This window comes from Hibiscus syriacus, unplaced genomic scaffold (genome assembly GCF_006381635.1).
Source record: "Hibiscus syriacus cultivar Baekdansim isolate YM2019G1 unplaced genomic scaffold, ASM638163v2 tig00110503_pilon, whole genome shotgun sequence".
NCBI lineage: Eukaryota > Viridiplantae > Streptophyta > Magnoliopsida > Malvales > Malvaceae > Hibiscus > Hibiscus syriacus.
The window spans coordinates 4,830,362-4,836,585 of NW_024062764.1; the positions used below are offsets into that span (position 1 = coordinate 4,830,362).

Sequence of the window (6,224 nt, forward strand, 5' to 3'; positions counted from 1 at the left end):
GGAATGCGAAATTGGATTTTTCATAGACTCCTCAGGCCAAGAACTTCACTTGTGATTGAACTTATCTGTACTGTTAAAGCATTTGGTTTTGTAAATGTAGGTTGGGTAATTATTTTAGATGTTTTGAGTTTTGTAAATGAAATCATTTAAGGATAATGAATAGATTTAACTAAGCTTCGAGTTCATAGCTTTTTAATTTTTAATATAGCACATAAGAGACTGTGGTTATAACCTAAAGATAGTGTCATTAGGAGGAGCACCACCATAAATCCTACAAATATAGACAGGCCTTTGACTTAGGATTTTTAAATTTGGGTTGCATTCGTTTTGTTTGAATTTGTATTAAGATTGTTTTTTAAATTTAATTATTAATATATAAAATACTCTTAAAACTTTTCTATATTTGTTTTGAAAAGAATATTTTTTAGATTCGTGTTAATTTTTAGATCTATTATATGTGGACATGTAATATTTTATTTCTAAGTATATCATTTGAATCGTTTAGTTACTATCGGATGATTCATACCTAAATTACCCAAGTATTTATATGATATCTTAAAATCATATGATATATATAAATGCGTAAGCATTTACTAAATTCCTCGGTGAAACTCTTTTGACAACAAAGATATAAGTTGCAAAGATATAAGTTGGTTTACTCTTATTGAACTTATAGTATATACAATCATCAACTAAATTTATATCGAAACCATGAGATAATCACTTATCGACATTTATAGTATATACATCGTCTAATAAATTTATATCGAAACCATGAGATAATCACTTATCGACATTTATGATACCATTGACGAGATGCTTACTTGAATTAATGGATGGATTTTCGTAATGTACATACAATTAACTTTGTATTTGCCACTAAGAAATATAGTGGTATGATACATCCAACATTCCCCCGAGTTTAGGCAGGCTTGGCAATTTGTGTAAAATCGACAAAATCAAATGCTAAAGGGAATGGACAAAAATTAAGACAGACAAGGAACTGAATATCCTCTTCAATTATTCATTGCAGATTAACAAAGTATACAAAACATTAGGTTGAAATTACAGTCAGAGAGGCTGACCCGATATAATGGCTCTCTGTTTCGATTATTTGGAGACCGGTAGTAGTTCATACACAGTTTGCTACGAAAGCTTATTCGAGACAACATACAGTTAATAAAGACAAGATAGGCGTAAAATACGAACAGGCCGTTTGCGTGGTAAGGCAGATTTGTTGATAACCCTTGCTGCTGAGAAATATAATTTTGCATGTCTGACTATATAATATGTGGCGGTCTATTAACAGAAGATAAATGGAGGATGATGAAACTACATCGGCAAGATGATGAAGAATGGCTATTTTACATCAATTCGAGCAACAACCTTCACAATCCTGTCCTGTGCTTCTGATGGTGCTTAAAGAAACATACTCTGCTTGAAAGGTGCAAATCTGAAAGGGGAACAGGAACTGTCCGCAAAAGAAAATCAAACCAACTGAACTATTAGAAGTGCTTGCAGAAGAAGGAATTCTACTTTAAGTATCCTTCTTAGACCTTAAAATCAGCCTATGCGTGAATAGAAGAGGAAGGGTTCAATGTAGCCGGTAAAGACCCAACTGAACAAGAAACTGGTGTGGCATATCAATGAGAGACGGTGCTATGGACTATAACTCATTGTTCCAACCGGATGATCAAATTTACACGTGGACCCGAACTTGCAGTGCCCATTCTGCAAGTAGAAAGGACAAGGCTGCACCCCCTGTTTACAGGAATGAGAATCGAATTAGAACTTTTTCTGAAAAAAATGAGAAAGCAGCAATGGACAAATACATGAACGCAGTCCTAGGTAATCAAGACTCACATTACAAGCAATGTAAAGGAAACAGATAAAAATAATTCACATCCATACATACGTGCATGTTTGTGTCTCAATCAGGCTAAGTTGATGAGAGTGGTTGAGAGGAAGGCCTATCAAAGCCAGCATTGACTGTGTTATTTAAAGCATAGGGAACTTTGATAGAGTTACGTTGCCTTTTTAGTAAATCTTTGAAACAAAATATGCTACCCTTAAATTGGTGAATCTTCCTGATCATATCTTCTGGCAATAAGAATATTATCAAGTCCGAGACTAAGTTACTCGGCCTCTCAGATGAGTGTCAAACACAGCCATGTGTCTGACACGGGTATGCTCAAATTTTTCTTAGTTTCCGTATCTCTATACCATATCCAACAATGTGTGGGACATGAGAATCAGACTGGGTACTTCCAAGGAAAATAAAGAGCCTTGAGAAACCCCAACTAGTGATCCATCATACACCTTCACCAGAGACCAACTGTAATATCACCAATCAACTTACTAACATCAAATTGTCAATAATAATCGTACCATATATTCGCCTCAAACTATACTGCTCTGTACCCAATATTCATTATGAAGCTTTGACCAACCTAAACAATCTAGAAGGAAATAATTTGACTCCTGAGTTCTAAGGCCGCCAGTATAAGTGTATAACCATTCGGCAACTGATTAATGATGCCTCTCAACCACACACTTGAGCATTGAACTCTAATAAAACAATACGAGCTTAGTCTGTATCCCAGAAAAACAAAATATTAATTAAAAAAGTTCCTCCAAAAGTAAAAGGAAAAATTGATTAAGATGGAATAGGGAAGAAAGGCCATCTCTTTTTCCCCTCCTAGGAACAAAAACTTCTAACCGAATGGAAGATAATACAGTATTTCGGATTGACAGGACAATCAAAGAAAATTTAGGTACTTGAAACATATTAGCCTAAACAAATCTAATCTATGATGCAAGATCTTGAAGTCATGAACTGATCCCTTAAAAGCCCACTCTAAATGAGAGTATTTTATAATAACAGTGTGTCACCTTAAACAGAAGAAAACAAGAGAGAGGATATGAAGTAATGAGAATATTCATACTGGACGTATAGGAAGTCCCATTGGGCTGAGGATGCAATTTGTCTGTGGCACAACCCTGTCTCTAGGATGATGATACCTACAAGATGATCCAAATTTACAGTCCCCGGTTTTCAAATAGTATTGGCATTCAGGTTCACCAGGTCTCTGTGGAAATGTATGCTCCTTCTGGTTACTGCTTGAAAAGCCGGTAGAAGAGGGTAACAAGGGATAAGGACCTGCAAACGAAGGTGTTGAAGAAGATAGTTGTGTTAGTCCATAAAGAGAAGTTGCTCCAACTGCAGGTTGAGCACCGGGAGAGAGCGCTGGGCTTACAGGTGCCTGCATCAAGTAAGCCAAAAATAGATTCAGGAATGTCATATAGTGTCGACAATATCTTTAAATGCAACTGTGCTGATCATCCTACCGAGTAATGACTCCAACCCTGAATAGGAACCACTCCTGGTGAAAACAATACAGGACCATAAGCCCCTTGAACGTATGATCCAGCTAAAGGTGGTGGCCTTGCCACTCTCACATTGGTGGATGCCCCCCCATACTGTTCAGGTATCGGGATTGAAGGAGACTGCACCGGCTGATAAAACTGAGGTGCAGATGATGAAATTGATGTGCCAGCAGGTTGAGGATGATGGAATTTACAAGTAATACCAAATTTGCACTGCCCCGTTTTCAAATAATAGGAGCATTCTTTCTCACCCTGTAAATGGATGCACATGAAATTGATGTCTAGATGTTTAAAGAATCCTCAAAAGAGATAAACAAAAATTGAGGAAAAAAACAAGAAAGGAGATCATCCAAACCGGTCGTAATGGGTATCCATATATATTTAGCGAAACGTGGCTTAAGGATCCACCTCCATGTTTTGGGTGGTGGAACTTGCAGGATGCACCAAATTTACAGGTTCCGGTTTTTAAATAAAACTACACAGATGTAAAAGAAAAAGGAACAAGTTAAAAAACAGAAAGAAAAGGTATTTGCAGTATTAATTAGCAATTAAGTTGACTCATGAAAAAACAACTTTGTATTTTTCAATAAATTAGTACCTGACATACGGGTTCCCCTGGTCGTTCAGGGTACTCTCCTGTGGCTCTTACAGCAGCCTCAACCTAAATGGCATCACAACCAAATTAAAATAAGGGACTCAACTCTCGCAAAAGACTTGAAGCTGAAAACCAGAAAAATCCTGCCTCAGTTTAATAACACAAGCCAATTCGACGACCAAAGTAAATACTCTTATAAGATCCAATTCTATCAGGAGAATCCTCCATTCATTTTTAACAATAAATGAACCAGGCATATAACTTATTCAAATCACGTTATTCTATTTCCTGAGCAATAAATAAATACAACTTGAGGTAGGTCCAAACTCCAAAGGTAGCACAACCTCTTTGCTTGCTTCACTTACTACAGACTAGAGAAAATCTTGTGGTCCAAATATACGGAATTAACGCCTACCAACTTGCACAGGCATCTGATAGTTTGGTATTCAATAGTGTGTAAGACAAGGGCTGACAGAATGGACACTGGGAAGTCAGTAAAGAAATACAGAGACTTGATTTGCAGGTCTCGAGAACCATTTAAACTCAAAAAAGGGGATGTCAATCATAACTTCTAAATTATTGCATCCGGTTTCTGTTCAGAAGGAAACACTGCTACAAATATTTATTATATGAATGAAATGATCAGAAATATACAATCACCAACGATGATTGTTATACCCTACAAGAGTTTTCTTTCAATGTTGTGGTATAATAGACTATAGCAGGGACAGATTGCTTCAGTTATGCACTACTATTATCAAAATTCAGTTCGTGTTTTACATCCGCATTTTTCACTTCCACTGTTCTAAAATATTAAGTTCACTTAGCTACACCCCATCGTTACCGGAAACGATGAATTTCACACACATTAATCAATAACATTTCAATGCTGCTGAGCCAAACTCCACAGGCATAATCAAAATGATAGAGAAAGTTACCGCGGCTCGGTTGCGAGGATGATTGTAACGACAACTATTACCATATCCACAATACCCCGTCCGCATGTAGTAGACACAGTCAGCTACCCCGGGTCGTTCCGGGTACGATTCGATGCCCCTCACCGACAATTGCCGCATCGATTCTGTATTAAATTAAACAAACAAACACGAATAAAACCATAATTCAGTCTCCGCATTATTTAAAAAACCCCTAGAATGAGCTTAACAAAAGAAACATTGTCAAAATGTGAGTACAAAAAAGAAAATATGTTCACATTGAAATGAACGAAGAATACCTTCCAAGCCAGTTTCGGGTCCAGCGGTGCTCCATTCGGGTTGATAGCCAGATTGAGACCCATTACGAGTCGAGTTGCGACCGTACAACTCCATCGGAACAGGGGTTTGTAGTACAGTAATACCTTACCGAGTTTACCTAAAAAAATTCAAAAAACAAATGTGGAAGGTTCCACCAGAGATGCTAGGAATGTTCTAGAAAGATCGGGAAGAGCTCAATCGAGAGAGGAAATTTGATAAGATGATGATGATGAAGAAGAAGAAGAAGTGATTCCTTCACTGTAAGCTTTTGTTTCTTCGCTCTCTCAAAAATACTGCACGGTTTGGTTTCGAGAGGGCTTTTTCCTTATACGGCTTTCTTTGGAGTAAACTAAGCATTTAGTATCAAACTATCAGTTTTAGTCTATTTAGTACCTAAACTTTTAATTTTTGTAAAATCATACATAACATTTAGTTTTAATTCCCTTTTAGTATCCTGACGCTAAAACTTAACGCGTTTAATATTTAAAATATCAGTTTTGATCAATTTCAGTCCTTAAACTTTCAATTTTTCCAAAACTTAACGTTAAACTTTGGACGAGTATCAAAATGAAACAAAAACTAAAATTTTTAATGGTGGTATACTAAAATGAAATAAAAACTAAATATTATGTATGATTTTATAAAAACTGAAAATATAGGTATTAAAACATATTAAAATTGATAGTTATGTAATAAACGTGTAATGTATCCCTTTATTTGATTTTTCTTTGATTCTGTTAGAGTTAATTATACTATAAGTCCTTAAACTATGTTTTATATTTTATTTTATTCCTTAAAACTTTAAAAATTTTAATTAAAATCTTAAAGTATTAAATTGTACCGTTTAAACTCTTTTGTCATCCTAGTCAGAATTAGGAATGGTCACGGGATGAATTGATTCAGGTTTTTAAACGACTAGTGTCCGACTCAAGTATTATATTCCCATCCAAGACTCGACTCTATTTGGATTTAAGAAAACTTCATCTGAC

The 6,224-nt window shown here is 35.8% G+C and overlaps 1 pseudogene; it reads right to left on the reverse strand.

The window, feature by feature from the left end:
• Positions 1-1,083: 1,083 nt before the first annotated feature.
• LOC120129653 lies at positions 1,084-5,544 on the reverse strand (annotated as a pseudogene).
• Between the last annotated feature and the right edge of the window lie 680 nt (positions 5,545-6,224).